The sequence below is a fragment of the Cheilinus undulatus genome, linkage group 1 (genome assembly GCF_018320785.1).
Source record: "Cheilinus undulatus linkage group 1, ASM1832078v1, whole genome shotgun sequence".
Lineage (NCBI taxonomy): Eukaryota > Metazoa > Chordata > Actinopteri > Labriformes > Labridae > Cheilinus > Cheilinus undulatus.
Genome location: NC_054865.1, coordinates 37376572 through 37396847, shown reverse-complemented (window position 1 = coordinate 37396847; position 20276 = coordinate 37376572). Strand labels below are relative to the sequence as shown.

General features: G+C 40.4%; 1 protein-coding gene across 3 annotated transcripts in view; it reads left to right on the top strand.

Annotated features, from left to right (window-relative positions):
• Positions 1-2905: 2905 nt before the first annotated feature.
• The window catches only part of sox6 (SRY-box transcription factor 6), a 154742-nt gene continuing 137371 nt past the window's right edge, over positions 2906-20276 (top strand). For all 3 annotated transcript variants that reach the window (XM_041786049.1, XM_041786059.1, XM_041786038.1), the window contains exon 1: positions 2906-3155. The gene's annotated coding sequence lies outside the window, so the exon portion shown is untranslated. The remainder of the gene's footprint in view (positions 3156-20276) is intronic.

The window sequence follows — 20276 nt, the reverse complement described above, 5'->3', positions numbered from 1 at the left end:
CCTGCTAAATACTTTAAAGCACAACTGTTCATGACCGTTTTCTACTACACAGATAATTGTGAGTCCTCATTGAGAATACAAATCAGTGTCAGAGAATGAATCAGCTGCACACCTTTGAAAGCTGCTTTAGTTTCACTGTAATCAAAGCACCCCCCACACAAATCCTCACCCCCCTCACCCGCCTTCATCCTGACTCACTGACTGAATGGTGCTCTCTAATTAACCATGCAGAACAGGAGAAGAACACATGTTAATTTAATGTAACAAAAATGTTGATTTTCATGCACTCTCCTTTTCAAATATTTATGGGCTAGACTTGAATTTTCAAGACGCATCAAAGACTCACAGGGTATGCAAATGTGTCTGCCTTACCCCCCAACAAGTTGGACTGTCTTTTGCTCTTGATGCTCCACCATCCCAGCTCTAAAGAGGAAGCCACTACACACAGTCACCTCCAAATAAGTAGGCTAGATTAGTGTTTCTGAGAACTATCCGGCACCCAGTGGCATCTGAGATCATCTGTTTAAGCTTGGGAATAAACACCAGGATAAGAAAATACTGTGAAAGCATTTTTTCCTTATCTTTATCCACATATGAGGTTGTTTTAAAGCAGAAGCAATTTGCTCCAAGGCTGGAGAAGTTTTTAAAAGAAACTATTTTACTCATAAGAAATTTAAACATCATTCAAAGAAGCATAAAAGGTAGAAGGTTGTAGCCCAAATCCTCTGATTTTATCTCTGATACAGTTATCTGATCTTTGCGGGTGATAGGATTTCTGCAGGCGATTCCCAAAAAGGCCAAGAGGTGGCGCATGAGACACGTGAAACACACAATCCAGTCCCGTTTAGTCCGCTCCTGACAGAGCGAGGCTCTCGGAGCTGATATTACATCTGAATCATCATGCATGGATGTGAAAAACACACAGTTAGACTCCTACAGGGTTGTTTAGGATTTAGACGAAAGAGATGATTCATTTTGGAGTTGTTTTTTTTCGGTGTTGTTAAAAGAAGTAACAGGTTTTAGATTGTTTTAGTTTTCCATTGTTGAGTGCCAAGACGCGTAAAAGTGTCAACTTTACGCACGAGTGAGGGGAAAGTTTCTTCCGCTAAGGTAAGTCCTCTCTCGCTCTCCTAGTCCTTTCCTTCTGAGTTCAACTAAAGTCACTAAAACTGCAAGAAAAATATGAGACTTATTGCAAAGGAAAAACTGCGCAACAAAGGTTGTATGGTGTGCTTTGAGATTGAGATGTGGTGCATTTTTTATCACCTTGAGCAAAAAGAGAGGGACAGCGAGGCGCACAGTCTGAGCTCCTCTCTCTCCTCCCTCCTTCAGTTCTGTGTGACTGCTGCTAACAATTCACATTTTTTCCTGCTGCTGTCTCCTGTCTTTGTAAGTAAATTTCTTTCACTATTATCTGGACCATGTAACGGCACTGATGTGATGGGTGTTGGGTTTCTGCTGCTGATTTATAGATGACAACTTTTCCATCACTTGTCTCTTGCCTCATCTCTCTTGTCCGGGGTCTTGTTAGAATTTATCAGTGTGTGTTTATTATCTGTGGGACAGTCGGGGATCCAGATGAAAATTGCAAACATTTTTTTTCAATCAAAACAATTGAGGATCTTATTTTAATCAATAGAAAAGCTTGCGCTATGATGCTTGGATCAGTCGCCGGGACATTGTCTTAATTTAGGGTGTTATTGACATTTAATATAAGGGTTTTATTTTTCATTTTTCCTATCGAATTATTGAAGATATTTAAAAATATTTAAAATATCACAAAAAGAGTCTGTTCTAAACCTCTGGGCATCATATTTTCAGGAATACCATGTCTTAAAATCATTTAAAAATATTTATCTTAAACTAAAAATATCAACCAGAATACGCTTTAATTAACATCTCCCATTCTACATTGTATACACTGTATAATCTTAATAAGGAGTCACAACTAAATGATTATTATTCCTGAAAATTCTGTCCCTTGAATTCAATTTATGGACAAAAAGTGGAGCAAGTCTTGCCCACTTTATCATTTTTAATTTGTCCTTGAATTTGACTTTATTTCCTAATAAAAAGCCCATCTTAAATGTATATTTTAAAGGATTTGCGCTACGTAACAGACGGATAGGACCTATATTTATATAATAATAATCTGTTATTAAGGAGTTTGAAATTAATAACTACTAGGATGTGAAGAGTTGACACCAGTTCATGCGATTACGCACAATAGAGACTTCTGGATTCTGTCTCATTAATCTTTTTAAATATGACACTTTAATTGTCTCTGACTCTATGTCGTCTTTTGTTAGAGTACCTGTTAGATTGATGAAAATGAAAGCTGTTAAACCGCACGAGTCTCAACTTGTCCCTTGACTCACTCTTCTCTCACTCGGCTTCTCTCTCCTTCTTTCAGGATTTGAACACACTTTGTTTCACTGAAACGCTGATTTTTAACAAAAGTTGGAGGTGAGCGCACCATTTGTCCTAAAACAAACAAAAGTATAGTCCCTCATCTGCACAAAGACATGAACTTTACCTCAAAGTCGCGAGGCTGAAGAGTGACTTTCAATTAAGGCTTATTAAAGTGACTAAACTGCGGACAGCTCCAGCCATCCTCCCTTACTCTACTTTTATTTCTCAACAAATCTCTCTCTCGCTCTCTCTCTCTCTCTCTCGCATCTCTTGTCTGGAAGGAGGAGGAGGAGGGGGAGGAGGAGGAGGGGGGAGTCCTGCCTCTTTGCCTTCCTCAGATCAATGCCCTGGCCACTCACTTTCTGATGTTGCACGACGGGAAATGCTTTGAATACTTGCGACATGGCTGCGCACATTGATTGCCAAGATTGACAGCGGCTCTACCCATCGTCTTCCCTTGTCTGAGTGAGAGAGAAAGAGAGAGAGGGAGAGAGAGAGAGAACGAGAGAGAGGGAGAGATAAAGAAGAGATAGGCGAACAACAAAAGGTACTTGTAGTTTTTGGACAGCTGAAGTTCACAGACAGCAGACGGGATCCCCTCATATGGCCCCGTGTGCGCACACTTAAGTTTTCGCTCAACAGATAGCTCAGTGATCGTTTTCTACCAAGCGCAGCGTAGTGTAAAAGTCTTTACGCACGGGAGAGGACGCAGAAATATCACCTCAACGGCTCAGATCATCAAGGTAAACAACACGCTGGCTTTACTTTACAACATGCTCTGTGCTGTCCTCTTATTCTCTCCTTCTGTTAGTGCTGATTCCTTAAAGTCGAGCGCGCTGTCACTGAAATGTTCCGGGACAGCGCGCGCACTATGCTTTGCAACATTTCTAAAAGTTCTCCATCTGTTAAGCTTACGATGTACTGTGATGTGCGTTTCCGTATGTGGTCGACTGTGAAACTTTAAATGTGCTTATCTGATGCGTCGCTTTCACCAAAACAAGCCGGAGTGCACGCGAGACCAGAGAGTGGCGCGGAACTGGCTCAGAAGCGCTCGAGTTTCTCTACAAACTGCTACATCGGCGCTAAATTCAACATCAAACCTCAACAGAACTAACGAGCGGGACATTTATCATCTATTAAAAGTTTTGATCTCTTTTCTAACCTTTGTTTATCTCAGCAGCGTGAAAGCCGTGCCAGCGGACACAGACTACTCTGTTAAAATGCACCGCAAGGACCACCGCAGACCGCTATCACTGTGAAAACTCACTAAAAAATGACCAAAAGAGGTGATCCCTTACTTTAAAGTGGAACATTTTAAAACTGAACCCGCTTTAGTGTTTGTGTTTACATGTCCCGTAACTTTCTGGGGCTGGTGGCAGTTTCTCGCGTGTCCACACAGCGGTACTATTCATTGACGGTGACGCGCAGACGTGCTGTGTGAGTCCTCTGTGTGAAGCGCTGGACAAGTTTATCTGGAGCTTTCACTCATGTCTCATTACACCTTTATACAGTCCTAAGACTGCATCTTTATTCGCACATTTTTTGTCTTATTTTCTTATGTTAGAAAAGCACGGTTTGTGGCCGCCGTGCAGCCTGGGAAATCTCTCTTCCTTAACTTTGTGGAGAGGTCAGGGGAATCGACCTCTGAAGAATGCATAAGCCATAAATTAAATTCAACAATCGCAGGGCTTGTCCATTTAGAGAAGATGTACTTGAACAGACAGTTTTCCATTTAAGCCCAAGGCTCTGAAGCTCGGCGCTCCCGGACTCAGACACAGAGGATCTCTTGTCAAAAGTGCTTCTCAAGCTTTTCTAGTTGTCTTCACTTCACATATGAAAATATTAATTTGGCATTTAAACCCTACACTTACGTTTGGACATTTGTAGAGCGAAAAATATCAACTTAAACAAATGTTTTCTCCTAATATATTTTTTTAAAAGTTTACTTTAATTGTGACTTTTTTAATCGACTTAATAAAAAAAAATCAGGTTCGTGATAAAAGGAAGATTAAGTGACGCATGCTATCATTCAAGCATGTTAACGCTAGCATGACTTCATTTTTATGACGTAAAAAAATTAAAACGGTGAATGTAAAAAATAATTTGACACTGTTGAGAAAGGAATGGTGACACTTAAATATAAAGGAGAAAAGATGGAAAATGTTTTTTTTTAATTAACAGAATTCTTCTGTTTTCTTTTGTTTATTTTACAGTGAGCACGTGCGTGTGGCGCCACACAAATAGCACACCTGTGGCTAATTAATAAGCATAATTATCTATCGCGCGTCCCTTTTCCAACCCCTTCAACAATGGCACATTGTCCACTTCTTCTCCTCGGTGAAACTCACAGACAGTCTTTGGAGAAAAGTTTTTTTTTTTTTTTTTCCTTCTCGCGCTGTTTTGTCCTCAACACTTGCTCGCAGTGCAGCTGTGCGCGCAGGTTTCCTCATAAGGTAAGGCGATTCTGGAGACCAAATGCGAGTCTAAATGGCACATTTATAATTAGACTGCCCATTCAGCACATTGTCCTGGTGTCTATACAGGGACACTCGGCTCTGTCTGTCTGTGTTACAGTGTGTGTGTGTGTGTGAGAGAGAGAGAGAGAGAGGGTGTGTGTGTGGCTGCAGCAGCTCAGCGTGTCGCTCCCCAAAAAGCGCGAGAGGGAAAAAGAGTGAAAAGCGGCGCTTTGATGCCTCACTCCCAGCCGCTGCTCCTGGCTCTTCTTTAACACCTCTCACTTCTTTATATGCACACAAACTACCGGCATCTTCTTTCACCACCTTCCTCCCTTCTCTCTGAAAATACCTTCGATTTGCTGTAGAAATATTAATTCCTACTAATATTCTGGCTTAAACTATGTCAGCTGTTTCTAAAAAATCAACCAGGACAGATCAGCTATTATTCAATTTCTGATTTAAACATTGCCTCAGAACTTAAGACAATAAATGTATTAATAAAACGTTAAACTCAAAATAAATGCAGGAAAATTATTTTATAATTTTATTTTGACTGGCCTTTTGCATTCCCTTGTATTTTTAAGGAAAAAGCTTAACTTCAGCGTTTAGCTGGACTCAGCTTGTGTCACCTGTGCTCACCAAACTCAGTCAGTCCATGTGCCTGTAAGTTGAAAGATTTTAGGACCTTTATTTTGGCATGAAGGCAGAAGCCACCTGGCTTGTCTAAACACATCCTGCACTCTGTCCAAGTCCAATGTCTCCCGTGTTTTAGGAGAGACTGCTAGTAAAAGTCAGTTGTTGCATTCTTATACACTGACGTACTCATCTGTTTTTAAATATTTTTGAAGAATTGAAAATTATTCAGACTAAATGCCACCAGATAAATTTACCTTGCGCTGTGATTTAATTTTTGCTCATCATCTAAAGGTAGAATTTGTTTAAAGTGCACTCTTGTGCCAAATATCAGTGAGATCAAAGAAAAGGCAGGAGAGATAGAAGGAAAAGGAGCGATTCATAAGCTTGCCTTATGTGAAAATGTTTTAATATTTTTATAAATCATGCTGGTGTATGCACGCATTAATTATTGATTTAGCTTTTTCTTTAATACAGAAGAACTCAGACGGTCAGTTTGGTCTTTTAGAATTTCCTAATTGGTATTTTATTACAACTTTGACTTCACCAAGAACAAAAAATACAAAAATGTCCCCAGCATTGCGTAGCTTATGGATTTTAAGGTGTCATTTAAGAGTGTTAAATTCTTCACCACTAAAAATCAATTATAATCTTACTTTATGCCACTAAGAGAGTGAATAAATAGCATTTCTGTGTAGGGTTTTATTCCATGGCTCTGCTGCTCTGCTTTCAGTTAAAACTGTGCTAATGTCCCTGCCAAACAGCATCCTTACAGAATTCTGACTCACTGATTTCACTGCTTTAAAAGGAAAAATAAAACACCTTCATGTTGACTTAAATATGCAGTGAGATCATATATAATCACTCTTATCATTAGCATATACTACATGGGAATGAATATTATAATATCATGTAAATTTGTTGTAAACTGTGCTCTGGTTATTCCAGTAATGAAGAGGTTGCATCAGTCAGTCTTTGCTCCTTGGCATTTTTAATTCTCATCAAACTTTCATTGTTGAATTGTAGTGTGTGTGTGTGTGTGTAAGAAGGAGAGAAAGAGCCCCTGTACACCCTTGCATGTGTGCATGCATGACTGATACTTTCCCCTCTTCCTGATATTTTGCAGAGAATGTCTTCACTCTTGCACGGACGGTTAATTTAGATTTTAAAATCCAAAAAAGCCCGCCCCTGCCCCATCTCTTCCCAACTTGTATCATTTAGGCTGCATATCTGAGACCGTACACGTCGCTCTATCTTTCAACGTGTGCTGTGTTTTGCAGAGAGACATGTATTTGTTCCAAGTGACAGGCCGCTGCTGATGCTGCTGCTGGGATGCATGCGAGCAGGCAGAGCGGAGATATAGAGACTGAAAGGGGGTTGGCTGAAGTGGGGACAGGTACTCGTCTCCCTGTCTTTGTGGTGGTGGAAGGAGCTGATGATAAACAAGATGAGAGGAGGTAAACAACAGCAGGCCTGGTAAAGGTGGAGGAGGAGGGGGCAGCAGATGTTGTGACATCTGTCTAAGTGTTATCTAATGTGCTGAAGCATATCTCAACAATGATCTGAACTTTGAAAGACAAAAGATTCCTCTTATTCATCCTTTATAAGAAGAAGTTTGCAACACGAGCATGTCTGATCTGTCATGATGATACGTTTTCTGTAACGGGCCACGTCATTATGAATCGCTTAGTCTGTTTAATGAATGCTTGCATGCCGGGACGGAGAAGTGGCCCTTCTCCATATACACAAGTAGCTTTTGGTAGAGCGTGTTTGTGTGCATTGCGGATGCCTTCTGTTTGGATGAAGTAGATTTTAGCTTCTTCATATGGGTTTTGTGGCTTTTTTCAGTCAGCAACTTTCTGTGGAGCAGGAACGCTGATGAAATCAAGCGTTTCATAAAGAACAGACAGAGGGGCATCACCTCCTAAAAGTCCCCGTCTCACTTGAGGAGCTTTAAGAAAGAGGAGCCTGACCGATTAATATACAGGGCTTTTTTTTTTTTTTTTTTTTTTTTTTTTTTACACCAGCTGTTTAGAAGTAAAGCTTTTACACTCTGAATTTTATCCAGCTTTAGCCTAATTCAGCACGCTCAGTTTAAGAGTTTTTAAAGCTTTTTTATTCCATAAATGACTGTTTTTCTAATGTCAAAGATTAAACTTGAGGGTGTGTTATTTCTTATTCTGAATCACACGGAGCACCTATGTGTGCCAACACTAACTGAACATCGGCTGTTTATTTTTTCCTGCTCTTTCAGATCTCTGTGTCCCTCTGGATGCTGTAAGTGAACAGTATTGCTGACATTAAAGGATTACAGATGAAAAAAAAATCTAAATATGTGTATCATCTCAGGAACTGCATAATTGCACAAGTAACCTAAGTGGCCCATTTTGATCTGTATCACTCACTCTCCTACTTCTTTTTTCTCAAAATAATTGGACATTTTCATTTTTAGTCCATAGCATGGTTGTGTGTAATTAACTTTGACTTCAAAATGCGACAGTCTCAGCGTTGGTTGATTTTTTTTTAATCACACATTAATATGTAGAATTAATTGGAGGGGCCTTATTGGCCGCATGTTTCTGACACAGGTTGGAGACTGTAATCAGGTGCAGGAATTAGTCGGCCTCATTGTTTTTTATGAATCACATGAAGATTTGTACAGTGGCTGTGTGAAGATGCTCGCCTCTATTTCCATATCAAAGAGGCACACAGTAAAGCCGGGCAGTAATTAAAATGTGCTGGATTTTGGAGTCTTCGCATACATCAACACTCACGCGCTCGCACAAACACTCGTTTTTTTTTCCCCTCATACAGACAGAGGACATGAGCAAGACACACACATTGGCCCACTTGCTCCCTGACTTACACACACATACATTCACAACATATGGACCAAGGCTGAGAACTGGCAGGTTGTGTGAAAAGGGTGCAGGTGGTTGAAACTGAATTTTAAACAAACACTCAAGTCACTCCATTTTCCTTTTTGCAGACTCTTGGGCTCAGAATCCAAAGCTGTTTTTTTGTGTGGCAACCATTTTGTTAGCTACAGTTTCTGAGGGCCATGCATTAATTATTTTCACTTTGACTCAGTACTATCTCTCACTGCCTGCAGTCACACTAACCTTTAATTGAAGTCCCATAGAAATAAAGCCTCTTTATCAATGTGTTAACTTCATATTTATTCACAGATAAATTGATTAGCAGTCTTTCTATGTTTGTTTGAATGACCTTGCTGCAGAGCATCAGGATTAATTAAAAACAGGGAGAAGAGGGAACTGTGATCTTTAGTCCACAGTGATTTCTGTCCTGCTAGAATTGGAGAGGCTCTGAAGACCTCAGATTGTGTGTTGTAAGTGAACAAGGGAAAAGAGATTAGTGTAATGTGGGCTTTTCTCACACAAAAAGCACCAAAACAAGGCTTCTCCTTGTGATCCCCTTCATTGTGTTTGGATCGGGTCTCTGGGGCGAGTCACTGCTGTGGAAGACGCTTTAAAAGGACTCATTGAAAATATCAACAGGGGCAGCTGTGAAAACAAGACATTTGATTAAAAACATTATGAAATATGCATTTAAAATGTTAGCATATAGGGCAAATACTGAGTTTGTACTCATGAATAACCCAACTGCAGAAAAGTGACATACACTTCCAAATTTGGGGTCAAGTATTAGTATTTGTATTATGATCATTCACCCTTGTCACAGCAGAATTCAAGTCCACCATTAACTGTTCTAGTTTACAAGTTAGGAGTTTTTTCTATCAAAACTTACAGTGGTCTGCGTTCTCTGTAAAACCTCAACGATGAGATGTTATCCAGTTGTTGGGAGGTTGACAGCCGGCTAGGATTCTGCCAGGCTGATCTCACTTGAGATGTTAAATATGCTCCATGGTTTGAGCGACTAAGTCATCTAACCTGGGTCCTTTACTCACTCTTGAAGGAGGCTGAGAGGTGTTCTGTTGGCACAGGACTGATCAGATCATACTGACACCTTAGTTACTGTGTGTCTGTAGATGTAACTACATGTGCATATAGATACTCTTGAGAGACATACAATTTGAACAGATGATTATGTGACACTGAGGTGACGAGGTCATGATGAGCAGTCTACCTTGATGTTGCACTTTGATCCATTCATTTCAATGTGCATTACGAATTTAGATCAGCTGTAAGAAGAGGACTTTTTAAAAGACAGGCATCAGTACAAAAAACACATGTTTTTTTTATTTTGTAGTCATTATGTTTAAAGCTTTCCAGATTGTGAGTGTGCCTGCTTAAATGGAAACAAACACCGATCGACCACTCACATCATGGAGCAGCTACTGTGACATCTAAAACAGGCGAGGAAGTTATGGAAAAGAGACAGCGTATTAGGCCAAAAATCAGATTCCCAACAGTTTTTCCTTTGGAAAAATGCTAATGTGCAATGCCAAAAATAAATCAGAGTGACAAAGAGCGAGGGTGGGGAATCGGTGGAAAGGGTTTTGTGGCTAAAGTTTTGATGGAGTTAACCATGGCATCTCCCCTATGAGTCCGGGCCTTTTGTTCCTCTCTGAAAAATGTGTCTTTACGGCGACCTGGATGTGTTACAAGACTTTACCCTTAATGTTCATTATGAGAAAATGGCTTTAGCAGACCTGACCACAAACTTTCACTTGGTCTCTGTTTGTCTTTGTTATCCACTTTCCCTCTGAATACAGGGAGGGGCCTGTTTCGACCATATTGGTAAAAAATAAGAAGTTGGGCAAAGAGCAGATTTTCTTTGGATTTTAAGATGAAGGATGCTGCACAAAGAATAATAATGATGTTCATGTTGCAACAGATCCTTTGGTGAGGTGTGCATTGTAATGTTTTGGAGTCATCCTGCACATCTTTAGCTTGGATTCCCATGTACTTGTTTGGTTCAAAAGGCACTACTGGCATTGAAGCTTTGGCTGAACTTTATTGTTTTCAAATAGCACTTGACTGCCACCTGGGAAGGTGAGACAGTATAAGTTATCCACAATGCAGAAATAAATGTCAGATACATATTGTCCAGCAGTTCATGGACTTTTCCGTCTTAGTAACAACTCTTGAAGTAGTAACAATTTGCTAAACTGTTTCTACAAACCCTGATTGGCTGAGCTAGACAAATACAAGCACAGAGCAGCTACAGCGAGGAGAGCCCAAAAAGGCCGACTCACAGCTCAGAGAATCCAGCCAAAGAAAGTACGTCTGTGATAATCTCTTTCTTGAATGGGACTTAAAGAGAGAAATTGGCTAAAATGATAGAGAAAGCCTGTGGTTTGGCCCCTGTAGTAAATTTCCCATGAGCCTCTTTGACAATCCGAGGGGATAGCCACTCTGGCACACGCCAGCCGCCCACATACAACACACACAAACACACACATGCAGTGTTGTTTCTGCCAGGCAATATGGTTGTAGAAACCTTTGGGAGGAGGCTAGTGGAGAGAGATTGACAGGAGGTGGGTGAGGACAAAACTGAGAGGGAGAGGAGGAAGACAGGAGGGGAGGTGCTCTCTGAAGGAAAGTAAGACTCCATCTTTTAAACACTTGACAGGATAGTCTTTAAAATTTGCAACATCTTTGTAGAGGATAGTGATACAAGTAATCAGAACCTAAAAGATGGATCTTTAGCTTATAATTGGAACATTTTATGACTACAATTAAAGAGCGTGCTCACTGCAAACCAATATATACAAATGACTTCAAACCCTCCCTCCTAAACTGATTTTCATATGCAAGTAATTTGCAACAGCGATTTACGTCCACTGTCAGAGCTTGTTCGCCAAGCTTGGTTCATGTACCGCAGAGTAGAGTCATAGGCAAGAGTGGGGGCGGATTGCTTGGCACGTGACTTCTCTGGGTGTTTATCCCATCGCAGTTGATGTTTTTGAATATTTACCATGCTGTGATGTTTCTGCAACCCTTAACAAAGTGTTTAAATTCCCCAACCATAACCATAATGTACTAATGACCACAGTGTTTCCCTAACTCTAACCAAGCGCTTTGAATAGCCGAAACATAAAAAAAGGAATTGTGTTTTAGCTGCAAGGAGGGATGTTGTTGCAAAAATGAACAAAAAAATGGCAGAATTAAACCTTTTCTTTATTTTATGAGATTATGGAAAATACTCAGTCAAAGGCAGAATTAAATAAATCATGTCTAAATCTTTTAACTAGCTGATATTTCATGTCCTAATAGTAAATTATACATATATGAACATAAATTGCAGATGACCTATGGACTTCTCTCTGATGGATCATTGCTCATACAGATGCTTCTGCAGCAAAGCCGTAGTTGCGTTTCTGTGTCAACAAGGAGAAAGGCTTTATGTCCATGGTTAGGGGTGGGGTTGAGGGTAAACTGGGGAGGTACAATGTTCCTCCTCATCCTCAGCAAAGCTAAATTTATTGGTCACCATCTGCAGGGTGGAGGAGCTTGGGTTGAGGCCAGGCCAAAGAAAGGCTTCTAATTAAACAGTCATCATTATCAACCTGTGGTCGGTGATCATCATCCCCAACACTGGTTCCCCCAAGATGAACATGGAAGCAGTGAGGCTTTCCATGAAGCCCATGCTGGACTGAATTAGAATAGAAGAGCAGAACTGAGGAGAAAAGTGCTCGCAAGAACATTTTTTTATCTTTTCTTGGCAGAACAGGCAGCATGCGGCCCTGTGCCATATCCACTCAGGTTTAAACAATTACCAGACATCAGAGAACCCAGTAGAGCCTCGGCATTGGCACTACTGTCGTTCTTTTGACTGCCGTACTTCAGGCCACGGTTTCAGGCATGGCCAAGTGTCACATGTAAGCGAAGCTTTCGATAATTTCAATTAGTGTAAGAGGGTGTAGCCTGACGTATCTGTATCACTGCTGCTGGAGGAGCTCTCCTTTGAGGGTGACAGCCCCTTAATACACTGTTTCTTGGTTTGATGTGTGAGTGACACAGAGGCGCTCCAAGAGGATGGCAAAATGGTTTACTAGGACCTAATTAGAGCCGTGTGATTAAAGGGGAAGTGACTGTGATTAGGAGACCTGCAGATGATGTGGAAACATGGATGAATATTCAGAGGAGAAAGAACCCTGTACATATTAGCCTATGTGTGTTTGCCTTTGTAGAATATGTGACACCAAGCTGCCTCGGAGATGACATACAATGACATATATGCATCGACCCTAAAGAGGCAGAGTATTATAAATTTTAAGCTAATAGGCAGAAACACTCATATGAAGATGTGACTAAAACCCTGTAGATGGGAAAAGTCTTTCTTAATGTAGGAGTCCTGAAGAACAGTTTTTTTGCTGAAATATTTAAGAATGAAGATGACCTGTTTGTTGCCTTTTTCTTTATGGATTCAGTCCGGCATGTAAGAGTTATGCTGAGGACTTTCACAGCCAATTGAACATGAAACCTCGAGGAATGTTCTGCAGAGCCAGGTCTGCCTCAGGAAGCTTAGGGCACACTGCAAAGAATCACACATTCTTGTGAACTCCACAGTAAGTGCTGTTTAATCAAAGAGATAAATGGTCCTATTATAATAAGTCTCCATCAATAGAGAGATTAGCATTGGACTTTTTTTCCCCTCTCGCCTCACAAACTTCTGACTTTTTCAGATATGTGATAGCCGCCACCATTAGAAATCATTTATGGGAGTGTTCTGAGGGCAGGAGATTGTCAGCAGGGCCTTACGATTTTTACAATTTCACAACTGACTTCCTCCTTAAAATGACACAGGCTTACCTGCCTATTACTCCCTTTGATTTCTACAGTACATGCCTCTGCGCTCTGAGAGGTATTCATAATAAGCTTAAACTCCACTGGCTTCATTGCTAAAGGGTGCTTATCTCTCAGCTATTCAATAGAAAGAAGGGTAATATTTTTTCCAATTTCATCATTTTACTGTGAGGCCACAGTTTGTCCAAAACCACGAGAGCAGACATGCTCACACACATGGTCATATGGACACATAACATAAGCACATGTACACACAGACGGGCACAATCCATGGCTGTTCTTGGAATAATTTTTTTCCCTTTTTAAAATTTGAAATGGTACAGCTGTGGATTTTTCTCCAGCTGGATAGAAATCCCATATTTCAGCAAATTTATTTTTGTTTACTCTACATTTTAACTCACATTTCTACAACTTGTGCGCCAGTTTTATTTAACATTCTGCATTGCTCATTCAATTTAAACCCTGAATAGTGTTTTTCTTTTATTACGTACATCATACTTACCTCGCAGCACTTGCTGCGTGTTTGGACATGCAATTTAATCTATGTACATTTTCATTTTGTCCCTCTGGAATGCTCAAAGCACACTCAGCTTTAAAACGTACGCTCACATGTAACGTAAGATATACTAAACTAGTATGTGGTGAGCGGCGGTGGCCGTGGAGGGCCTTTTCTCTTTTGCTTGGAGCAATGTCAGTTTTTCTTGTCAAATAATGAGAAGCATGTGCTGGGCAAGTGAAACAGCATCTTTCATGTGACCCACCTGTAATGCTTTAAGCACAGTTAAACAGACCTCATGCTACTATTGTCTTGACAGCCACACTGAAGGGCCTCTTCTGCAGACTTCGCATCTTTATTAGATTTTTTAAAGCATCTGTTGGTAGCAAATGGAAGCAAACGAAACACTTGAAGGAAAAAGCTAAACCTCAAAGACTAGCAGAATTTAAACACACGTAATCTGTAGGTGCAAAGTGTTTGTTTGAACTCCATCTTTCTCCGGCAGTTAACAGAGCGCAGAGTGTTGGTTTGTACTGTGAGTCTAAGTGCTCCCCAGCCCTCTGTATGCTGTCTCAGCCTGCAGGGTTTCTCAGTTTTACCACTGCTTGTGCCATGCTGTAATGGGCTCCCAAGACATGATGGGAATAAAATAACTGCTTGACGATGTTTTTCTTACCCCCCTCATTCTCCACTAAATGTGAAATGTGCCCAGAAACATGGGATATATGGTGCAGGTTGTGATGTCAGTTGTTATTGCTGGATATGGGAACCAGTAAATTTGGATTATTTTCCACAATCTGCTGTGCAGAGAGCATTATGTCACAAAGGCCACATTGTAGCTGGTTGGGTGTAGAGCAGTGTTGTCTCTCTCTCTCTCTCTCTCTTGTTCTGTGCATTGCTGGGCCACCTTCTGTGCCTCCAGTCCAGACTGCAGCCCTACTTTGCCCATTTTTCTTTCCTTGTGCTGCAATCAATGCACAATGGGCCTATAGGGTACTTTGCAGAATGGTAGAAAATCATACATTAAAAAGTGTGCAGACTAATGACTGTGAATCTACAGATTTGATTCGTTTCCCTGCATGGTATTTCTGTGGATATTTGTCAGTATAAAACCAAGGCTGTTTTTCTGACATTATATTTTGTTTATGCATTTGAGGCACATAGTTTAAATGAGTTTTTCTCTATGATGCGTCATCATACTGTTTATTAAGTGATGACAAATAAATTCTCTCTTTGACTGAGACACTGCTTTTGTTAAAAGCAGTATAGACTAGAGGAGCCTGCTGTTTTTCTGCTAATTGAATTTGCCTCTAACATATGCTGGCAGGAACCTCTTACCTTGTTTGACTTATTTATTGCCTGACCGGGGAGGTAATTTGACCTTTCATTTCAAAGGCTCTTTTTTAATCCAGAAAAGGAGTGTTAAACTCAATTATACCAGTGATCAGTGGCTCAAACACTACATTTGTTTCCTCTGGGGGGACAAGCCAAGTACACAGTCCTGCTCTCAGCTCCTGGTCTCTTACTCCTGGCCTTTTCCACCCCGACAGGACAACAAGGGGGAGAGGTAAAGTGGGAGGAGGGTGAAATGGGAGTGGGGGGTGGGTGGGAGACATGAGTGAGATGAGAAAGGGAGAAAGAGAGAGAGGAAAGTGCCCCCACAGTTCCTGCCATGTCACTGGAGATTTGTGTCCTCCTTTTAAATCATTTCCCTCTTAAGAAGATTAAGAAGGCAGAAATATTCTCAAACTGATCATTTTCCCTCCCCCTAAATGGACTCATTTGCATTTGCAAACGCTGCTATTAATTGTGGGTTTCCAAAAAGACAAATTACCTCTGCAACTGTAAATAAAAAGAAGAAAACAGAGGTTATAATGTTAATTGTTAAAATGGCTGTACAGGGGCCAGTAGAGCCAAAGGAAAGCATATGCCACCATAAGAATCAGATTTACACCGAAGGCTAAAACATTCCACGGTTCAAGCTAAAATTTATTTATTTATTTATTTAAATAAACTTAAAAATTAAATGGAAGAAATCTGTCATTCTGTTTCAATTAAGCACGCTTCATTCTTTTGGTATTGACTGGAACAAAGGGAAACTAAAACTAAAGAAGTGTATTTTTCAACCGGATGGAGAGATTCTTGTTGTTCTCATGTAGAGTACAGCATTTAAACACATGAGCTGAAGATAAGGGAGACTTTCAAACATGGAATATGATTGTTGAACGGCAGTCCTTCCTGTTTTGAGAAACTACGACCTATTTTAGACTCTCTTTACTCTGCTACAAAGGTTTCACAATCCTAAGTTTAAGCTGTCTGCCTACATTGTACTGATCCATTCCCTAAAAAATTATTTGTCAACTTAAGCCTGCCTTTGCAAATCGAAAAATGCACACCAGTAATAAGAGTCATTGGTGGAAAAAGGCTACCATCAAACGTTGCATCGCTGCCTGCTTCTCCTCAAAACAAGGCAAACACTGAATAATTTGTGGACACCAATGCCTTGCTGTAACCTGATCATTTATGGATCAGTTGTTTCTTTTCTGGTTTAATTCACCATGTGATTGATTTTCAGTGCAGTACTGTTGGAAAATATCCACACTAAACCGTGCCTGAAATAGGGAATCATTTGAATACAGATGCTTACGGCTTGGGCCTTGTCACTGGGAAGCACTTGGAGCCAGGAGACAATTGCAGGTTGATTATGTTGCTTCTGACAGAAGTTGCAACTCCTTTGTACGAGGCAGAGATATTTGCATCTAAATGCTTATTGTAGACATCTAAACAGCATAAAGACTGATTGTAAATGCCAGCTGTTGGGTTGTACTCAGGGATAAAAAAAAGGAATTTCAATAAGGAAAATTGGGATGGAAATGAGGAAATTATTTTCAAACAGTGGAGCAGAAATCAATAAGAAGGGAATGGCGATGTTTGCTGTGCTGGTTGTATTTGTCATTTTTATTGAGCGTTTTTGTTCAATCACATATGAATCTATTTACAGTTAGCTACTGTACGTCACATTTTAACTGTGGGGTTTATATTCAGATGAATTATGTCTTATTCTTTGGTGTCTGCTCATGTAGCATGGCTGCAGTGTAGATTTTGAGATGCTGAAATTTGCTGTTGGTTAATTTATCAGACTGTAAATATAATAAATGTGCTAAAATACATTCTCCTTTGGATATTGTGCTTGGTAGTATTTGAGATGGCTCGAACATACCATTCTCTCCTTTGTAATGCTGTTGTGTGAATGCATGTTTGTATGTGCTCTCTGTATGTTGTGCAGTCGTACAGTATATGTGGGCGTACATTTGTTTGCCCAAAGCAGAGGGATGCCCCTGCCGATTCTGCTCCTCTAGCTCTTTGTCCTGCTGCACTCAGTGTGTCTGCCTCCTCAGGAGACTGGCAGCCTTCTCTAGTGTGTCTCCACAAAGGCCTCAGCCTCCTTTGAGGTGTTAAAAACTTCCATTTATGCATCTCCCTGGACAAAAAAAAAGAAAGGGGAAAAAAACACCAAGCCCATTTGAGTCCAGTAGCAACACAGGCAGACATTGTGGCCACGCTTCTCTAGCACTCATTTCACAGATTCTAAAACCAGTATGTGGTGAACAGGATTTGAGGGGCTAAAGTGCCCCGTGAGGGCCAGGCGATAAGAGGGGAGAAACGCCACCACGCAGTAAACTAGAAGATGGGTTGAGGAAAATAAACACATTACCTGGGAGAGAGGGGAGAGGCATGTTTTCAATGCCCCTGCCCCAACGTAACAGAAATACAAACACCCCACACTGAGAAAGAAAGAAAAAGAAAAGAAGAAAAAATAAGTGTGTATTTCTTAGAAGTTAGGAAAAGAGAGAGACAAACCAATTCTGTGTTCTTTGGGGTATACACAGAGAGTCAGAGAGAAATGATAGGTTGCACACTTGCCTTTTAGGAGCACTGGGGACTGCATGTTGTATTCATACAATGTATTTGCTGGTCATTTCTTCCTCACCCTTACTTAGTATTGAGACTTATTCTTATTTGACACAGAGGAAATAACAGTTAATGCTTTCTCGAGCAGCTTGCAAAACCTGCGTTCATCCACAGCCCTGTACAGTATATGTATCAGGGCATCGCTTCAACAAAATGGGTAAAATGTCTCTCTTCAAGGGTAAATTTCTCTACTTTATCGTAGCAGACTGGAGCTGCACAAAACAGGTCATTTTCAGCAAAAAATATGATCAACAAAGATATTTTAACTCAAGTGACGTGCTGTTACTCGTTCCTGACATGTTGGTGCGAGACATTTTGTGAGGGTCTGGTCTGATGTGGTTCAGTGTCAACACAGGATCAGCCTAAATAAAAAAAGGTGCAGTTTGAAAAAGACAGAGGGTGAAGATAAAAAGAGGAGAAAAGAGACACTTGCAAAGCTGCGACAGTTAACGGTGTGCTGGAGCATGAAGCAGCTGTTTGCACATGATTGACCTGTTTCCTACGCCAAATAATTCAATGATACGGTGGATCTCCTGCAGAAATACAGCTTGTCCAACCAAAGACAGAGCATTTTTTCAGCCATGGTTGTTTGAACTTTATCCAACATGTAGGAAGTGAGTTTATTGAAGAGCTAGCAATGATTCCGTTAATACTACCTCCTTAAAACAACCTCTTTCCTAAAATATTTACCATTTCTTCACTAGCTCTGTCCTCTTCTTCCTACATGATTATGCAGTGCATGGAAGCTGTTGATTCATATTTCACACATGATTCCACTGCAGAGAGAATTGACTTTAACACAACTGGATATTTAACAGAAAATCACGTGTTCAATTACTAAATCCGACATTTCTGTTCCACAGTGCTCTGCACTTCGCCCTCTCTCTCCTCTTCCTACTATTCCCCTATTTCCCTCGGGACCACTCTTACATCCCAAACTCCCCCATGCAGTCCACGGCCTGACTGCCTGACTGTGTGGCTGCTGCTTCTGCAGAGATAACCACACAGCATCCAGGTGGGGAGCAGCCTGCTGATGGCATAGATTACCTCTATTGTCAAAATAACTCACTCGGCAGAATTCCTACTTTAGTGTGTTTGGACGCAGGAGAGAGTGCAGGATTTGGGACGGAGGATTGGGAGGATTTTTTTTTAACATGTTGCAGATCTGGATGACTTCCAAATAGAAGTTAAAGTACAAGTTTTGGCCTGCCTAATACATGTCCACACACAATCATACGAGGTAAAACATGAAAATCAGGCATATAAATGTACACACAGTTGATTTAAACCTGCCCTGTATTCAGTGGTTTTATGCAACGTCGAGGATGAGTGTATGAAATAAAAAAAAAACTACATTTGGACCGTGTAGCTATGTCGTGGTTTGTTCTCCCTATGCTGTGTACAGTTGTGGTGATGTTGTCTATTGATACTGAGCCACTGTCACATGATGGTTGAAAAACACAACTCTCTGTTATGGTCAGTGGAAATTAAATCAAGCATGGCCTGTACCGAACAGGAGCACATGTCTGGAATTTGAAGGTTCAGCTGATTTGAAAGTGAATAGTTCTAAGCCTTCTCCATCAGGCACACAGTGTGTATGATATGTAAAATAAAGATACCCTAGCTGTTTCTATGCTGGAGCTTCATCTGTCCAAGGAAGTGAGGCAACATTACAGTTTGCCTTATAAACCAATGCAGAAATGGGGGATTGAATCTATTGTAGAGTACTTCACAGTTTTGAGATCATTTCTGCATTTTTGCAACTATTTACAAGATCTATGAAAGATTTTAGATTTTCAAATTGTCTTGATCAAGGACAGATTAACTTAAGTTAACTTCATCTTTGCTGTGTTTTGATACCAAAAAACTTTGTTTATCTGTGTGTGAACTTCCTTAGATTCCTTTGTCAATAATGAACAATTAAACAGCATAAAAAAACAATGTGCAAGCATAAGTGAGTGGGAAACACGCATCAGCTTTGGTTAAGACAGTGAACATCTTTGTCTCTATGAGAAAGTTTTAGGGGTGAAGAGTTCTATAAGTATTAAATTTTCCCCATTTCTTTATTATTCTGATGGTTGAATCCTCAGAATATGCAAGTCTCTCTATTTCGTAAATCTCTTCTATGATTTTCATTCAGGGTTTCAGAGAAGGGGGATCCTCTTTGTGCCATTTCGTTGTGACTGCTTTCTTGGCTGCTTCATGTAAAATTTTAACCAAATATCTGTCTTCACATTTTCATTATCTGCAGTTAGATGAGAATTTTTTTGCAATCTGATTTAATTCATTCTGATGGGAGATTTAATCTTCTCTGTTCACATGGATACTAAAAGATGCGATCAGATTCAGATGTGCGTTCTCGCGCATCATACATTTGATCTGAATAAAACTGCTCTGACATGCGCAGTATCATCTCGTGAGGAATTTTTGGGAAATGCCATTTTTTGCGCTTGCTCTAGACAACATGTATGAGGTATGGCTATTAAAAACCGGGACTAATGCTGAAATACAATTTTTATGAATGTAAATATTTTTCAGTGTCTTTCTCCTTCAATATATTACCCTTCTGCATCA